The sequence below is a fragment of the Sinohyriopsis cumingii genome, unplaced genomic scaffold (assembly GCF_028554795.1).
Source record: "Sinohyriopsis cumingii isolate HCF-2022 unplaced genomic scaffold, ASM2855479v2 utg000741l, whole genome shotgun sequence".
NCBI classification, from domain to species: domain Eukaryota; kingdom Metazoa; phylum Mollusca; class Bivalvia; order Unionida; family Unionidae; genus Sinohyriopsis; species Sinohyriopsis cumingii.
The window spans coordinates 1,452,157-1,471,603 of record NW_028315927.1 but is presented as its reverse complement, the minus strand read 5'-3'; positions in this window follow the sequence as shown (position 1 = coordinate 1,471,603).

Here is a 19,447-nt window from a genome sequence, read left to right as displayed (position 1 = left end):
AACTGGAAATGAAATACATATGTCCTCATGTGCCCTTTGACATTATTTGCAAACAGTCATTACATACAGTTGTTATTTATTTTTTCAGATATTATTCTTTTCACTTATAATTTTAAATATTGAATTTTATCTATTGCATGATTTGCTGACGCTTGAAATTCGATTACACACTACGGGTCACTACGGCAGTTATTGTAGTATATAATGAAATTCAATTGGAATGGCTTAGATATACGAGTTTAATGTCACATTAAGTAGCTGACTGGAATCGTAAATGTGCATATTATATTTCTTTCGCTTTGGGTTCCTTGCTTTTCATCATTTTTTAATATGCAGGATTCCAGCTATACTCCAAGGTAAATCATTTGTCAAAAGGCATATTGTCATGACATGATTTAAACGCTTGGTAGAATTAATTGTTGATACAGAGAACAATATTACTATCTTGGCTGTGTTTTAGCCAATACACGTTAATATCTATTCTTTTGGCGCCAACTACCCCACTACCCTAAAAAAAACACAAACAAAAACCCCAAGGAAAAATAAACATTGCACTAATTTAGTAACGATGATAGTTTTGCTTTTTACAATAAATATGTTTGATTGTCCATGAGCTATCAATGTACAGGTACTTAGTTTCTACCAATAAATCAAACTAATCCAGTTTCGTTCTCTATATCGGCTTATACGAGACCCAGTGCCGTCTTAATTTGACGCAACGTCTGAGATTTATCAATATCTGATAGAAAGTTACAGACTTTAGTTACGATAAAATTCGTATGATTGATTTTTGCATATAATCAAGTATAGAAGCTTTAAATACGTCATTGAACAATTATTCAAGTGTTTTCCAGACACAATATAGAGAACGTTTGGCGCCTAGTTTCCTCTGAAGAAACAATTTTTCAAACATTTGGTGCGATTTGAGTGATTACTTGTCTATTGGTATGTTCCTTTTGTATCGTATCGACGAAATGGTCAACGTCTCTAAAAATTTAAATGACACAAACCGTAGTATCATTCTTTTTCCAAAAGACAAAACATTCATATGTGTTAATTATTGAGTCCGTTTAAAGCAGGGTTAATACCGATCTTACAAGATAAAAGCATTTGATGTAGAACGAATCAATATACAATATAGAATGTTAATTTTGTTTAGCCCAGCTTAATAACCATTTGCGATATTTCTTTGCCACTGAAGATAAACATTTGCAGATCCTTAGTAATGCAATTTTAGTTTCATTTGTTTGATGAGTAAACGTCTAAACCTTCTCACATGATTCAAGTAAATACATTCTGTTTATCAATAATTAAACTTCTTCATCTGGTTCAAGTAAATACTTTTTATGGATCAACGATCAAACTTCCACACCTGATTCAAGTAAATGCGTTTTAGGAGGTAATGACTAAACTTCATGACTTAAAATGGCTAAACTTCTGTACCTGAGTCAAGTAAATACTTGTTATGGATAAATGGCTAAACTTTCACAACTCATTAAACTAAATTGATTAATATGAAGGACAGTCTTGAAGTTTACTTATATGAGGAAAATGTTCACTAGTTCGGACACTGTCGGAAGTCTTTCTAGGGCCGAGTGTCTGAGAGAGAAACGTACCATTCTTCAAAATGTTCTCCGCTAAAGAATTATGTTATTGCTAACTTTTCATCCAGAGATTTATATTTTTATGCTAAAAGTGAAAAGGAGTTTTAAGAATAGAAACAACAATTTTGTATGCACTGTAACAAGGTTTCTGGATCTGGCATATTTGGCATATTGAAACTATATAATGAAGACAACAAGAGATAAAGTCCGAAAGAATCTCTGACGTTAGTTTATATTGTTTCAAAACTATTGCAAGTCAAAATATTGTTACAATTTATGGTTAAGAAACTGTATTATACTCAGAAAAAATGACGCTTTTTGAAATACAAAAAATGCAAAATTCCCATTTATCGAGCCTCTCTCTCTGTCTCTCTCTCTCTCTCTCTCTCTCTCTCGTATACACCAAATAGAATGGAAAGCGATATCACTGGATTATACAGAAGAATGCTTGATAATACAAAGGGAGAATTAATATAGTAATGTAAAAATATCTATCTTATAAGTTAGAGAATTTCGTTCTCTACGAAGATTGTTAATCCAGATCCGCTGGTAAACGACACCCATCGCCTTGTCTGCACGCACCAGCCCATATTCCATCACGACTCAGCACACATCACCAAGAAATAATGCTACTGAGTTAGTGTTATGCTCGTAACTATATAAAAAGGCAGTACATGGATCAGTGCCGGGAGCAACGTCAGCGGTGGAGTAAGTATTCGTGAACCTCACACACAAACACATAATAATAATAATAATAATAATAATAATAATAATAATAATAATAATAATAATAATAATAAAATTAATAATAATAATAATAATAATGAAAACTTAATGGAGTGCTTGATCTTTTAAGAAAGCTCTAAGCCCTTTACAAAATCAACTTGCACAAAACGGCATAAGAACAGTATTCATACAGACAGTATAAATTACGAAAATGTCTCACAAACGCTATAAAACCAAATTAATTATTACGCAAAATCACATCATTTTACACAAAATAACCCAAACACACCAAAAAGGATTACAATACAGTTTAAATATAAAAATAATGACAAATGAATGAATGTCAAATGTATTCATGCTTGTGAAAAAGATATAAAGATGTCTTTTGTCGTCACTCTTGAATGTGAACATGATCTATTTACGTATGTGATCTAGAGGGAGATGATTCCGAGCAGTTGGGCCCTCATATGCAAAGGAACGTTGTCCTTATTACGTTGATTTTACCTTGACAATGCTCAGTGCAGTCTCCTAGTGTATATATATATATATATATATATATATATATATATATATATATATATATATATATATATATATATATATATATATATATATATATATATATATATATATATATATATATATATATATATATATATATATATATATATATATATATATATATATATATATATATGACCAGAAGCAATCATACATGCATTAGAGACAAGAGATTTTATTTATGGATTCTACTGCAATACAGGTAGCCAGTGGAGTTCGTACGGAAGCGGTGAGATAAGTTCATTGTGTTGTAATAATGGTCCTGGCTGCAGTATTTTGAACCGTTTTAGGTTTCTGCCGAAGACAGAAGCAGACAAGAAAGAAGTCTGCTACAATATTCAAGTATAGAGAGTTCTAATGAACACAAAAGGATATTTGTTGCATCAACCATGAGAAGATTAGCGATGGTAGTGATGCGTCTCAGCTCCATGTACGCTACGCTAAAAATGTTAAGGACATGCTGTGGTAGTGTGTGTGTGTGAGAGAGAGAGAGAGAGAGAGAGAGAGAGAGAGAGAGAGAGAGATATAAAAAGTGACACCTTGATTTTTAAGTAATTGTAGAAATATAATGGGAATATCACTGATACTATTTGACTCTGGTACATGTTGGGTATGAGAAAATCTTTCTTAGGCAACACGAATGACTTCACTTTATCATTATACATTTGTAGTTTATTAGCCTCATACATGACTTATCTACGCACTTTTTTCTTCTTAAAAATAACTTACGGTATAGCATGACAATCTATAATAATTTTAAATGTACTCTCAATTTCACGGTTATCCGGCAACGACTCAAAAGCATTCCTAATGAAGGTTATAATGTGCTTATGTGCTAGCACCACGGATGAAACACTGTTCTAATATCAATGTGTTTCCATCAAGGTACATCCATTGAAAGTAGGATGTCACAAGTCCTTAAATGTTTAGCTATGTTCGAACGAAAGCATGAAGTTCCCCGTTCCAGAGATTTTGTTTAAATAGAAAAAAAATACTCAACGGTCCATTTTAGGGCCACCTAAATCTCTCGAAAAGAGATAACATTACTTTTGCCAGAATCAATTAAAACTCAAAATAACTTTGTTACCCATTATGTACGTGTGTGAGTGAGTGCCTGACTGTTGGTCGACGTTCTAAAAAGTCAAACCAAGAGGCACTCGTTTTCTGTCTGGTATATTCTGTTACACATTTCACAATCCAATTTACAACACAACACTTTAAAAAGGTCAAAGACTTTTATGTATTGTTATCACTCTCTGTTTTTTAATATATAATTTCTTCACTTTCACAGGTTTTTCCTCCTCTTCTTCCTCACTTTCTTCTCTTCTTTTCTTCTCTTTATTTCTTTGTCTGTTGGTGTCTGGGTTCTTCCTTTTGGAAGGGTACCTCTTCCTGTTCTGAACCTCTCTCTTCCTTTTGCTCCCGTTGTTTTGTAGGGCATTCTGAAGATCAATGCCCTTTCTCTTGACAATGATAACAGGTATGTTGACTTTTGTCTCTTCTGACACCTGTCTAGCTTTTTGACAGTATTTGCACTCTGCAGCCCAATGCTCTTTCTTCTTACAGATATAGCAAGCATTATGACGTTTATTTCGAGAGGAGGGTGAGAAGCCCGTGGGCTTGTCTGAAGAAAACTTGTTTCATCAACTATGAGAACCATGGCGTTTAAAATGTCGTCATTTGACTTTTCGCAGTCAAGATGAAATGATCGCATCATTTGGTGGAGAAAGGATAAGAAGAAAGTAAGAGGCAGGAACGTGATTTATCACATCGCTCAGTGGCTGAAGTCTTGGCTCAAATTCATGCCAGTGATTTTGAAGATGACTTAAGTGAGACAGAATCTAGACCCAGAGAATCAAAGCCCACCATTAACTCCTCAAAAGTACTATCACATTCGAGAGACGGAAAAGAGCTTTTCTAGAAAATGCAGAAGTACGACTTACACGTACACGGTGAAGACCAAAGTACTGTTGGAGAAAGCAGAAGGGTTCATCATCGAAGTGTTGGATTCTTTGGTAACCACACTGAAATGACAATATGAATCCAAAGAAGATGATCGTTGGAGACGTTCCATTCATCACTACAGTTTGTAGTTCCCCGTTTGGATCAAGTGTAGTAGTCCGGCAGAGCCGACACCTCCCAAAGTCATCGACAAGATTCAACACGTGCAACAATCCAACGACCAGTGTCACATCGCAGATTGAAAAGCGACACTATTCATGACCCACGTTTTTCTTCCCCAAGGTGTTTTTGCTTGACGACCTTCGCAGGACCAAAAAGAGCCTCGACCAAATTAACAACCTCCAAGACCACATGTCTTTAGCCCTTACCATTATCGTAGGACTAACGTATGCCGAAAGAACGACATACAAAAGAGCCTGTAAAACTATTTAACGATCGGACCGAGCCAAACAATGTTGAGAAGCAGAACTCCTGTTACAGCAAAATGGGATTTCCAATGACACCCCCCGTGGCATTCCTAAAATGCAAAAATTCCAAGACGTTTTGGCAACACGCTTTACTTTGAAAGTACAACCTAAAGAAGTGCGCTGACCGCTGTTGTTTCCAGGGAAAGATTTCAAAGACGGAATATACATTCAAGTATATCATCGCGATGAACATTTTGATGCTATCACAAGTATCACTGCATTCCTGGGATACGGTTATTACTGTGAGAAATATGAGAGCAAAACAAGCATTTTGGATTGAAATGTGAACTATGTTTGGCCTCTAAACCCTGTCTTGACGAAGGGCAACCACGAGTGCATTACCCTGCCTGTCGGCGCACTTTTGTCATCCCTACCAGTTACAAACAACATCAAAAGACGCAAGGTTCACAGAAGAAATGTGCTGGTTGTCAACTCCTGAGATTGTGCCCTACCTATGGACAAGGCATATGTACCAACAGTGACAACGCAAACGTATGTCCAGGAAAGAAACTATGTCACATTTGTCGTCAAATCGTGGTCTTGGAACACGAATGCTACATTCAAAAACCATTGAAAACAAGAGATAGAAAATGACCAGAAGAAAGGGAATTTTATCTTTATCGATCTTGAATGTAAGCAAGAGACCGGCATTCACATTCCTAATTTCTGAGTGGCTCATCGAGCTTGCGAAAAGTGCACCAAAGAGCCTATCTTTAGTCATTGCCCTCACTGCAGCAAGATTCCTAGAGGACGTGAACAAATGTTTCGGGGACCGACCACGCAAGCCGATTTCGCCCAATGGATCTTAGACCACATGGACGAGACGTGGAGCCAAGAGGACATGGAAAGATACGGAGATTGTCATCGCCATGCCACGGTAATAGCTCAAAGTTTCTCGGAGACGATTTACAGTTTCTTTTGAGATACTATACGGAACAAAGTACTGAACGTCCTAAAGCGAATTTGAACAGAGCAAAAATCATTTCCATGCAAGTGGGACGAGTGCAATTTAAAGCTTCGAAGAGTTACTTTGCGGTGCCTTTGAATCGAATGCCTAAAATGTTTGGAATGACAGAAAAGGCCAAAGGCTCTTTCCTCACTTTTTCAACACCAAAGCCAAACAACGCGCCGTTCTACCCCATTTGCCAGACGCTCACTATTACGACCCCATCAACATGCATACCGAACAACGATAAGCTTTTTACGCTTTTTGCTAGACTCACACCACAGAACTCTTCGACTTTCAGGAAGAAATGTTAAGGTATTGTCGTTCCGACGTGAATATTTTACGGCGTTGCTGTATACAATTTCGAGAACTGTTCATGAAACACGGAGCCATCGATCCTTTTAAAGCAGCCTGCACTATTGTTCCCTAGTGTAACGCCAACAATTGATGTCTGAAAACACCATCACTGTATTAAGCCCTCAAACGACGAACTTTGTGAAACGTCAGTAATCGGTCAAAACCCTGGTGCCACACTACCGAAGACAAAAATAAATTAAAAAAGAAATACTGGGATCAGGAAGGCATCACTTTAGGTCTAGAAAAACGTGATGTTAAATTGCTTGAGGGTAAAATGGAACAACGACCTTGTTTACCCAAGACGAAGTATTTGACATAACCTTCCCTCTACTTCGAGATGATTACTAGAAAACCAAATACATGAATCACGTTGACGTCGTTCCTGAGGACTTGATCTTAGTCAATTGAGAAGAAGAACTGGACATTGGAAAAGCCGACGAAGTTTTAAATGTCATCATTGCGGCTTACGTGACAGCCAAAGAACGCTTAAAATTGTACGAAGCTTTAGAACTGTAAGGAGATCGCGTCCTGTACTTTGACACGGATTGTTGGATCTACATCGATTGCCTGAGTCAACGTCACATTGACATTGAAGGAAGGAGACCGTTTAGAAGCCTGGACGGACAAGCACACCGACCACAATATTCCAAGTTTTGATAGTGGCGGTCCTAAAAATTACCGCCACGAATACCGGGACAAACACTAAGAAGTACACACGGAGTGCAACGTGAAAAAATTGACTCTTGAATATCGTACCAGTCGAGTGGTGAACTTTTTGGCCTTGAAAAAAGCCTTGCAGTCTGGAGAGGATGGAGACTTTAAAGTGACCACATATGAACCGCACAATATTGTACGTTTACCCACACACCACATCGTCAGTAGACCTCTGCAAAAGGTGTATCAAATCGTGTACCAGAAGTGAGTCCGGATTTTTAATCACTTCCCTTTACCTCATGGACATGCCATAAAAAATTGGTTCCACAATGATATCCGCCAACACGAAGGATGACTTCAACACAGCAAGAATTGAGTGAGAGACCAACTGAGAATTCCATATTCGAACCATACCATATTCCTGCCTTCTTGCTTGACTATTTGTGATTGTGTCAGGCGACTGGAAACGTTTCGAAAATGGCCCACGGATAGGGAAGGATTACCTACTGCAAATGTTTTAGCAAGAACAGGATTTGTCTACTTGGGACCTGATATTGAATTGGGATACGAAGTACAATGTTTCATTTATGGTCTGAAGTTGGAAATGGATCGAGGTATCTATAAAGAGTCAGCTATTCTGGAACATACTCAATGGTCTCCACACTGTCTTTACCTTTCTATAGAATTTCCACCCATCTAACTACGGTACAGGTATGACAGTAGCTTAGAGAAGGTAGTACGGTTATCCAAGAAGAAGAAAAGGATGATTGCCAAAACTATGCATAAAAAGGAACGATGTACAAGCTCGAGACTTCATTACGTCTAGTATAAAAAGGAACAACGGCCAAAACCGAGAATTTATTGTGACTACCATGAATCTTTTTAACAGCAAATATCAAGCGAGAGAAATCTCGAATGCGATACCGTGCCTTGCTATTGCACTGATGCCGTACGCTGTATCACATCATGGTAACTTTGCTATGATTAATACCACTATACATACCATGGAAAGTGATGCTGTGTGTGTAAATCCCATGTCATTCCTTGCAGAACACTTTAGCACTTTACTGATTGTTATGGAGCTACCACGCTACGGATGTTATCGAACACTAAGTAACTCCTAAGGAGTTCACAGTATCCTCATCGAAAGGAGCATGTTAAAGACGAATATTCGTTCCCTGTTCGTTTGCCTGAATACTGCGACTTTGAATGTGAATATCAAACCTTGAAAGCAAAATGGGCTAAATATCTAGGAGGGCATGCCCCCGAAGAATTAGCCAATGCCGGATTTATCTACTTCGGCGAAGGGGATAAAGTCAAGTGCTTCAGTTGGGGTTGCCACTTCACGAGTTGGAGCAAAACGATTCGGCTTACCTGAAACATAACCCGATGGTCTCCCAGTTGTCACTACCTACCTTTAGTGGAGCAACCTCAGTAATCTCTGGATGGATACTTTGCAAGAGAACATTCGTGGTTTGCCTGTACAGCTGAGATAACACATTTAGTGAGAGTTATTCAAAATATAAGTGAAACGCAAACTCAAAACAATTTCTCTTTTTTTAAAACAATGCTCTTTTCCAAAGTAAACGAATACTGTTTATGGGAGGACACTACTTCAATCACAAATATAAACGATGTTATTGTCCACAACCCAGCGATTCCTGAGTCTTGGAGGACAATGGATACTTTCCAAGAGAAAATTCGTAGCTTGCCTGTTGGGTTGATAGAACCCATCTTATCGTCTCCGACGACATGTTAGGATACGACGAAGAAGACATTACACTATGGTTTACGATCAAAGAGCATCATCATAATGTCATTTTCATCACCCAAAATTTGTTTCAACAAGCTAAAGCCTATCGCACCATCAGTCTCAATGCTCATTACGTGGTCTTGTTTAAAAGCGATACAGATAAATCGCAAGTGCAAGTATTAACCAGACAATTAGGAACGCCTTTGCTGACTCAAACGTACGACGATTCCACTCCAATCCCACACGCCTATTTACTCGTGGATTTATAACCCTCCCACCCCGATTAGTTGAGATTTCGTACCCATCTGTTTCTTCACTGGTGCCAAGACGGAGGGCTTGTTGTGTACACGTTGCCATCGTCGACTTAACACAAAATCTATACAAAGCTTCGGACACTTTGGTTCTGTCACATACAGCGTTAACATGACATCCCTTCATTTTCATCTTCCCGTGAAATTGATTCGTGCCTTACACGGCATCATTCATGAAATAAATCCACAAATACGTGCTCGTGTCTTAGAAGCCAGTCTCAAAGAAGTCTTACGATGGTTTACGGTGAAAGTACATCAATTATTGCAAGGCATCGTTCACATTCCACATCAAACCAAACGCCTTATTAGACAGAAACAATGTAGCCTTGACGCAACTGGCCGGTCTCCGCATCGACACTCAAACCAAAAAGCAAATCATTTTGAAACCTGGAGGTAGCGGTGCTCTAGGAGGTGTCATCATTCGCTCCCTCTTAAAATGGGATCCCAATGCCCCCAAAGTCCTCCCTAAGAAAAATGTCATTCCTAGAAAAGCCAAACGGACGCGAAAGAAGAAAAAGAGCAGCAGTGTCAAGACCAGGTTATAGCCACATAAAAAGACACCCCACCCACCCCCCGAAACGAAAAAGAAAAGACCTCATAAAAGACCCCAGAAAACAGATTCTACCCGCAAGTTAGGCACTTTGGCCAGAACGTAACTTTACATTCGCAAACCACGACATGCAGCGACGGTGACCGAGTCTCCAGTAGCCTCATGTTCCCCGACTTCACAGTTCCTGGTGATGCCAGCCGAGCCCAATTTGACAGCCGTTCTTCCTCATTTGATGGAACAATGGCAACTTGCATCTCAAAAAGCTACTCCTACAGCAGTGATACCCTCTTTAGCTCCAGCGGCCGATGCTCACAAAGTACCTGCTACTAAAATGAAAGTCCAAAAGAGATTGGGCATAGTACAGAGCATGCTGGATTTGACCAAGCAAGAACTGTCCCTATTTAGTCCGTTGCGAACCCTTCCATGACTTGTGATGCCTGTTTTCAGGTTGATACGTTGTATAGACATTCAGTAGTAACGCATTCCAGTGTAAATAAAAGATATGAGGCAAAGGATGGGATCGGGGCTTTTGTGCTTCTGAACACCCAAAGATGTCACCTCCCCCAAGAAGACAGCCTATTCTAACCCCAAATAAAAGAAAATGAAATGACTACTTCGTCGTTTAGCCGAACATTGGGACTTGGTGTCCGTCCTGTCCAAAGCCCGTCCTCCCATGAATAAAATAGCTCATTCAAACATCTTCTAAAGACTTTGCTGATACCGTGTGTGAATTTTGCATGAATGTCCTGAAAGGCACGATACCTTTGTCTCCACATCAGAAAAAATGCTTAGCCAAACATTGACACGTTCTTCAAATGGGCCAAACGAAAATACCAATTTATTAAAAAGAATGGTGTAAGGCGGAGGAATTTTCCATATTGCTCGGATCATTGCTTAAAAAATGTATTGGGAACAATGATGGTAGGACTCATGAGAGCATGATAAAGAAAGGACCAAGAAGATAAAGGGGAGCTTTTGGGCCCAGAAATATCAGACGTGATCATTCTTTCACCACCGAGAATCTCGAAACCAAAGCCAGCATCGTGGAACGTTTACAACGTACCTTGAAAGAACGCTTGTGGGAATATTTTACGCATCAAGACACTCTAAAGTACATCGACGTCTTACCGCATTTGGTCCAAATGTACATCTAATCTTACCATTAGAGTATCGGATGTGCTCCCCTTGCTGTCACCTCAAGCACCAGACGGCGCAGAGAGGATTGATTGATTGATTTGTGCTCCCCAATAAGTGACACCCGACTACGAAGTGACTAGTTTTTAACCCCTGTTTGGTACGTCCCCCACGGTGACAATCCCCAAGAAAAGTAGTGTTGGCAGCTCAAGATTGGGTACTCATTAGCAAAACCAAACGCAATTTTGACAAAGGTTACTCCCCAACTGGACTATTGAACTGTTTCTTGTCACAGGGAAATGTGTGACCGTTATTCTGCCGTCTGTTAAATGGAAGATATGAACGGGCAAGTGTTAAAAGGAACGTGTTACTTGCCCGAGTTACAATGCGTAAAAAAGATGAAGACGACGTGTACGACATCGAAAGCATTCTCGGATGAAGAACCCATAAAGTGGGATAACGCCGTGCTAAATAAGTCAACGTGCGTTTGATTCATCGACTATAAAATGAAGTGACCATCGGGCCCTTCAACACAGCCTCACACGCAACCACCGCAGTGACCACTCCTTCGCCGTGTTCTGCAAGATCTACAAAAGCATCCGTTGTGGGTGTGGTGTGGAGAACATGTGCCTAAAATGCAAATCGTCTTGTTCTGCCAAATATTTGTGGTGTATTGTGTCATCGGTGCTGCCATTGCCAATTTGAGATTGCAACAAGAAGACTAACAATTTTATTTTTGACCATTTTATTGAGTAGTTTCATCGGTTACCTTCTCCTCAATCTTTCCCTGAAATACTCCTCGAACGGGAACAACGTGAATCTTATGCCCTACGTCAGTCACCTCTCCAACAATAACCACATAATCAATCCTCTTTTAGACACTCATCTGACTTCGAGTGACTCCAAGGACAGAAGAAGAACTCTGAAATTATGAACAACAACCAATTTTACTTAATTATTCCCAGTGACAGTTCCATGTACGTGTTTCCCAATAATAATATGTGTTGTTACATGGCCAAGTTACCTCAAGCCATCCAGTTAGATTAGGAAGTTAATTGGGAAGTGGATTTGGTGAAATTGGTTTACCCTACACAAATCAAAAACATCACTGAAACTCAAAACACTTTGCAGGTCGAAATCTTAAATGTCCGTTTGCAAGAATAGATGATGTAAATCAGCAAGCAATCCATTATTAAGGATCTATACTGTGAAAAGTCCTTCACGCTATTATTTCAGCGGTGAACATTTGGTAGACACAATTGCTGACAGGTTCGATGCAGCGTTAGGCAAAGCCCTGAAACCAGCCAAAACTGTGTTAAGAAGATTGCTATGGATGTCAAAACGATCATCCCAGTCAAATTCAACACGATAAGTGTATGATGACGAGTCAAGAAGAAAGATTGGACGAGTATCTGGAGGACGATTGGGGTCTTATCTCGGAAGAAGCATTGTTTCATCAGTGGTATGAGTACTTGCGTAATCATTCTTCCCCTCCATTGAATGCTCCGAAGATCCGTCACATCGATGCCCTCTTCACTCCGAGTACGAAGATGAAGCTAATAAATGTGTACATGTCAGAGATTTGCAGGCAAAAAGTCATGATTGACTTTGAAAGTGTCGTTGTAAATGCTAACTTCATTGAAGTAAACGTTACGATTATCTAAACTAGATGTTATTATATTCATTGATCACTAGAAAATTGAAGGTGAACATTTTATATCAATTCCATCACTTTATAATGATAGAGTCCCTCCGTAGATACAAATATCGAAATTACTTTTGCTCTTTCTGTGGCGGAATTTCACAGAATCGTTTCGATATATTAAACTTAGTGACCTAGTCTGCATTTCCAATTTATTTTTTCAATGCAGTCATGGATTCCTGGCACTTGAATTAAATTTGTTTTGATGCCACTGATCATTTTTGTATAGCCAGTTTGTATAGATAAAACTTTATCTGACTTCGGCAGAATAATGGATGTTGATAGTGCAGTTACTTTCACTTAGTTCTATGAAATCATTGAATGTCTTTTTCGGAACATTCTTGTTTGAGAGGATTCATCCTGTAAGGATTCTGCTAACCATATGTACAACCATCGAGTTCAACGTCACGGTTGTTTAATTTGTTCGTTTGGGTCAAATACAAGCAAGTGCTCATATTCACATAACAGATCTTTTAGTTCATTCTTTTTTGGTGGCTTTAGATGACAAAGTTTCAGATCCAAAATTAGTCAATATTTCTGGATTCAGAAGATCGGTTAGACCAGAGTGCATTCCATTGCTACACCTTTTGCTCAATGTAAAACGAAACCCACTTTAACATTAACAAGGCCATCTCAGTAAACATCCTCATGCAGCATAGTTATATGGCAATATTGTGTTTGCTTCCCATACCAGAGTAATATTAATATAACCTAAGTCACTTCTCGTTCAACTGTATAAAGACCATAATACCTAGCCTAAAGAGGATTTTGAGATATTAGCAAGAGAGCGAGAACTCTATCACCAGGCTGAAAACTGTCCTTTACAGTTTTATTCATATCTGTATTTCAATTTGGACTGAGTATAGTGAAGATTAGTTCTTGCTACTCCACAATACTGTGCAAAATTCTATTGGAAATCAGAAATATAGAGAAAAAGATTAATCCATAAATCTTCTGTTGAAAGATGGTTCACTTTTACGAATGTCAATGGTCCACGGACAGTATATCCAAAACCTAGTTCCAAAAGACTAAAACATAATGATACTTGAATTGATTCCATAACAGCAAACAACAGTAAATAAACACTATCGCCCCAATCCTTTCCTATATCAGAGCAATATGACCGAATCATATTCTTTAAGGTTCGATGAATTTTTGTTAAAGCCCCATGACTGTAACGATGATATGCAGCAGATCTAAAATGGTGGATGTTTATTCATGCATAACTTGCTGGATAATTCCAGACATACAATTTGTTTCTTGATCAAATTAAACAGAGTTGGGAAGGCCAAAAATTGTACAAAAATCTATAAAATGCTTTTGAATACGGTTTTAGATTTTATATTCCTCATAGTAATTGACTCTGGAAATCTTGTGGATGCTCATATTATGGTAATCAAATATTGGTTTCCTGACTTGATCTTAGGCAATGGAGCGACACAGTTTATTCTGCTTAATGGTTCCCAGACGCAGAAATAGACGGTAGATGTCCTCAGGCATTGTCTAATTGTGTCGTCCCACCATTTGAAAAGTGTGATCATATCTACATTATTTACAAACATCGCAAGACGCTCATGTGTCCCTTAACATTATAATAGAAATATGATTGGCAGAATCACCAATAGGCGATATGGAACCTTTCGATGCGAAAAGTTCATAATTTTCCATAGTACAATCAGACTGGGTTTTCCTTGACCAAACTTTGCATTGATATTAATATATGACGGTGACTATCAACCTTAAGAAACGAGCATTTAGGAAACCTCTGTCTTTTTCAGCTTATTTTCGCACTCTGTATCCATCAAAACTAATCTTAACTTTCTTCCGACAATAAGTGTACTTAGGAATAGATAGGGACTTTTGATCAGTCTTATCAAAAGTTTGATTAATATATGTTGTGCCAAAATGAGATTTGGAAATACTATTATGCGATTGAGATGGGCTTTTTTCAAGCCAAAAACTGCTAAAAGAAACACTTACTGACAAATCAAGGAATATTTATCGTCTACAGGAGTAGCATTTCATAAAGTATCTACCTTTTGCTTATCAAGGTAAATCTTGACGTCACTACGGACGAAATTCTTGAACTAGCAATATCTGCCTGAGGTTATCATATCTTGATCATCCTGAGTTACACCTATCAAATACTTATTCTCTTTTCCTTGCATATTCGACGATATTTGTCTATCCAGGTTCTTTTCAACAGAATCCGCACCATTGGCGATATACCACGGGTTCTAATTCACGAAGCTACATCGCTCTGTTGTACAGATAGTATAATGTAGACTTCACTAGTTTTGCCAATAAGTACACCTTATAGTTAAAAGGTCCAATGATCACTTGGCTGTTTTAAGTTTTCAGCAATATTCTAAAAGCAAAGAAAGCATTTATCTGCTTAAGTTTCTGGAAGAGAAGTTATTAACCGAATATTTCTGGTGACATTTAAACCGGAATTTGTGAGTAAAGGAAGGGGGACTGGTCCGCCTGCCAGTTCTAATTTTTTGAATCTACATTGCATTTCCTTGTCTTCTTCTTCTTCTGCTTCTGTCTCTACCCGCCACCCTGTCTCACTCTATCTGTCTGTCTGTCTCTCTGCTTCTGCATTTCCATCTCCCCCATTTTAATTTGCATTTCGTTCTCTTCACTCACTGAATTCACATTTCTATCTCTTACGACTCGGTGGTTATGCGGGGAATCACCTGACCTGCACTTTACTCATCAACATGCTTATTCTGAATAAAGTACATCTCCCTATCTTTAAAAATATGAGATTCGAACTCAGGTCTGCGGGTAAACTGCACACATTGTGTATTAAATTAAGTACTAAGTGTCCGCATGCACCATCGACTTTGAATGGCATTGTTTGGTAATGTGTGTTTAGTCATGATAGAATCCCCGTAGAGTACAAGTGAAAAATTCTCTAAACTGTATTACGCAGCAACAGTAACACAATAACAAAGATAACACTAATGTTATATATATATATATATATATATATATATATATATATATATATATATATATATATATATATATATATATATAGTGTTGTGTTTGTTATTGTTACTGCGTAATCAGCTTTTGTTAATAAATCTTTAGTCTATATTTGCTCATTGGCGGTGTTTATAGTCCTGTGAAAAAATGAAGCGACAAATTATGATGCTTGCTTACATATTATTTTATTTTGTATGAAAATACCTATCTGAATCAATGCACATCAAACAGAGATAGCAAGTCGATATTATTGAAAAATATTATTATTTTGTAGGTAAAGTGAGAACTAACTATCGTAAAGATATCACATCAAACAGATAACAAGTCTATAATATATAAAAATATTCAGTTCCTCACTATGTTTGAGGAGACATATAAAAGACATCAAAATGACATGCCCAATGAATTGTATCCGTCGCTTATAAATTGCAGATGGATTCGTCTCTCTGAGACGTATTTGACCTAGCCACACTACAGAAAATATCAGACGATTAATCGACAGGTGGATGTACTTTTTGTCCAGTATATATTTTTGGATTATAAAGACTAGCATGCCGATTAGATGCCTGTACACATTTTCTTTCTAAAGATGGGTACATATAAAATTAAGAGTTGTTAGTAGCATTTTTATCAAACCACAATACATTTGTGCGCAAAGAGATAAATGCATACCGCTCCATAGTATTCTAACGATTTATGTTTGTTTAGAATAGTTGCAATCTACCCATTAGACATATATGAGCAATGGTTGAAAGCTCAAGCAATACATAGGAATGGTTTACACGGTCTTAACCTAAAGCTTTTAGCATGATTCTCCTGTACAAATTATGTCCCTCTTCTCATCTCCTATCGGCCCCCCACCCATCAATAAAAAATCAAGGTGGGGAGGAGGCGAAAAGAATTACGATTTACAATTTTTCTAAGTAATGTCGAGTCTTTATTAAAGTCTCTAAATATCACTGGAGAGATTAGCCAGTTGAAAGTTATGCTCACAAACGAGTCTGAATAGGATTAATATCAGCTAGAGTTACGACTCTTTGGTCACAAATTAGGTAATAGAAAGAAGCGAAACCAAAAAGTTTTGTAAAGCCTAAAGAAAGAATTTAAGTATCAGCGTTATGGATGAAAATGTAAGAGGAACTTAGAAAATTATGAAGTAAACCGAAAATAATTATGACAAAGTTCTTGGAAAGTCAAAAGAATGAAAACGTCGAAATAAAATTTAAAACCAGAAATATACTAGTCCGGCTATATTTTTCATGATGTTGTCAAGACAGCGTCGTCCAGAACTCGTTCGAATAATACATAAAAGTTCCAGAATATTATTATAGTCCAAATAATGACCACTTTCTATTTCCACTGAGCAGCCCAAACAAATATTTTTGTTCCTCTCGAATAATTTCGAATTACAACATAAAACACGTCTGCAGATTTACACACAAAAACAAGAAATGAGGATGACGCCAAACTAAGATTTAGACTAATGTCGTTGTCCTCTCCTTATATACATCGTCTATTAAGATAATATTAACCAACATACCCCTCGTGACATGATCTAACTACTCATTTGACCTCGAAATGGACTTTTCGTGTGACGTAGTCCAACCAAAAGAAACTAAATGAATTCTTCTAGAACAGTCCAAACCCCATCAGCCAATGAGAAAGTAATCCAAAGGCGCCATTAGGCCTCATTATTCAGGTTATTAATAGTAACTGTCAACACGTGCTTATGGATCATATTTAGTTTTACGTTGCCATGGCAAAATCTAACTAATCATATTGTGTCCAATTAACAGCTATGAATACAAAATACAAAAATTAAATTAAATCATGTGCCAGGATTACAAAACGTACTGATATACGTAACTCTTTATCTAAACAATGCCTTAAATCTCAGACGCTTCATTTGTATTGTGTTAAAACTCTGTAGTCTTACACAATGCAACATAAAGAAGCATACCCAACAAGATACGTAAATTCAATGCATAATAAATATCTCTAGAATACAAAGTGAAAATTTTAAAGACGCTTACAATATTGTGAATGAAATCCCTTTAATCCTAAATTTTCTATCAAGTCCAAAAGTATAGAACGTTCTGAATGAATTCTAATAGTCTTGAATGTCTTCAAGACTACATGTATCAAAATGATATAATCCAGAATATCCTTGAATCCCTAAGTAGTGTCTTAGCCCAAAACATCAATGAGCATTTGGTAACTCCAATTAATTATTTGTGTACATAACAATTTCAAAAATTATGTCTGAACACAACTAAAATTGATTCCACAGACATACGTTATGAAATAAATGAAAACTTTGCAACCTCTATTTACACAAAAACTGTCACCTGACCTATAACGCAATATAACGCCACGGATGTGGGTATTTTCTATTGGAAAAGAACAAAAATATTAATTTGTAGAAACGGACAGATCTTAAACTTAAATCTAAGTAAACAACATCAGAAAATCAGGTAAGCACAGTCCTCAGCCATGACAATAGTCAAGTAAGCACAGTCCTCAGCCATGACAATAGTCAGGTAAGCACAGTCCTCAGCCATGACAATAGTCAGGTAAGCACAGTCCTCAGCCATGACAATAGTCAGGTAAGCACAGTCCTCAGCCATGACAATAGTCAGGTAAGCACAGTCCTCAGCCATGACAATAGTCAGGTAAGCACAGTCATTAGCCATGACAATATTCAGGTAAGCCCAAATTCTACCATTGGACACATACAATGGGTCACGCACATTATAAATTATAAAGGCATATCAATAACTATACGTTCGAATGATCATTTATACAATTACCTTTCAATACATCACTTTTAGAGAGCAAATTATAAGCGCAAATGGGAATGTCCGTTAAGATCACGTGACCTTTTATTAAAGGTAACTAGCAAATGGGAATGTCCGTTAAGATCACGTGACCTTTTATTAAAGGTAACTGTTATTGTGTGTGTGTGTGTGTGTGTGTGTGTGTGTGTGTGTGTGTGTGTGTGAGCGTGTGTGTTTAAAAGAGAGAGCGAGAGAGATGAAGGCTTTTTAGTTCCATTTTTCCAGAAGTAAAGCTGATTCCATCTCATAGTCATTCCATAAGGAATTATTGCAAGTTCATGATATTTCTTGAAACTACTCCATAGTATATCCCGAATTTATAACAGAAGTTCTCATACACACATCAAAATGAGAGATTTTTTTAAAAAATGTTTGAACACTCTAACCTTGCAAATAATATATTCATTTATCTTCCATAAACAATTTACCATAATATCAACTCCGATAAATACTTTCAAATCATTTGTATTTATCTCTTTTCTAAATATCCTTCATTAGTATTTTGAGTGGACATCAGCTGGTGGTTAGCACATGTGATGTATCTATCACATGTGTTTTACTGCTTGTAATATGCTCATGTATTCGAAAAAATATACTGATTTTTTTCTAAATGTCTTTTTTTTCCTTCTTTTAACTAAAATAGAAAGGCTGGAAGTTTGATTCATAACATTTCATGCAAGATAAGCCATTCTCATTTTAGTAACATTCAGCAATGTTGACAAAGACATGGATATGATCGCAGAGGAAAGATCTAGTAAGTGACACGAAATACAGAATTTGGTTACATTTTCTTTATTCATCGACCATTTTCCATCATGTCAAATTCGAATTGTGCTAACACTTTAATTGTTGCAATTTTACAATATTTAACTTTATGTTTCTTTCATAA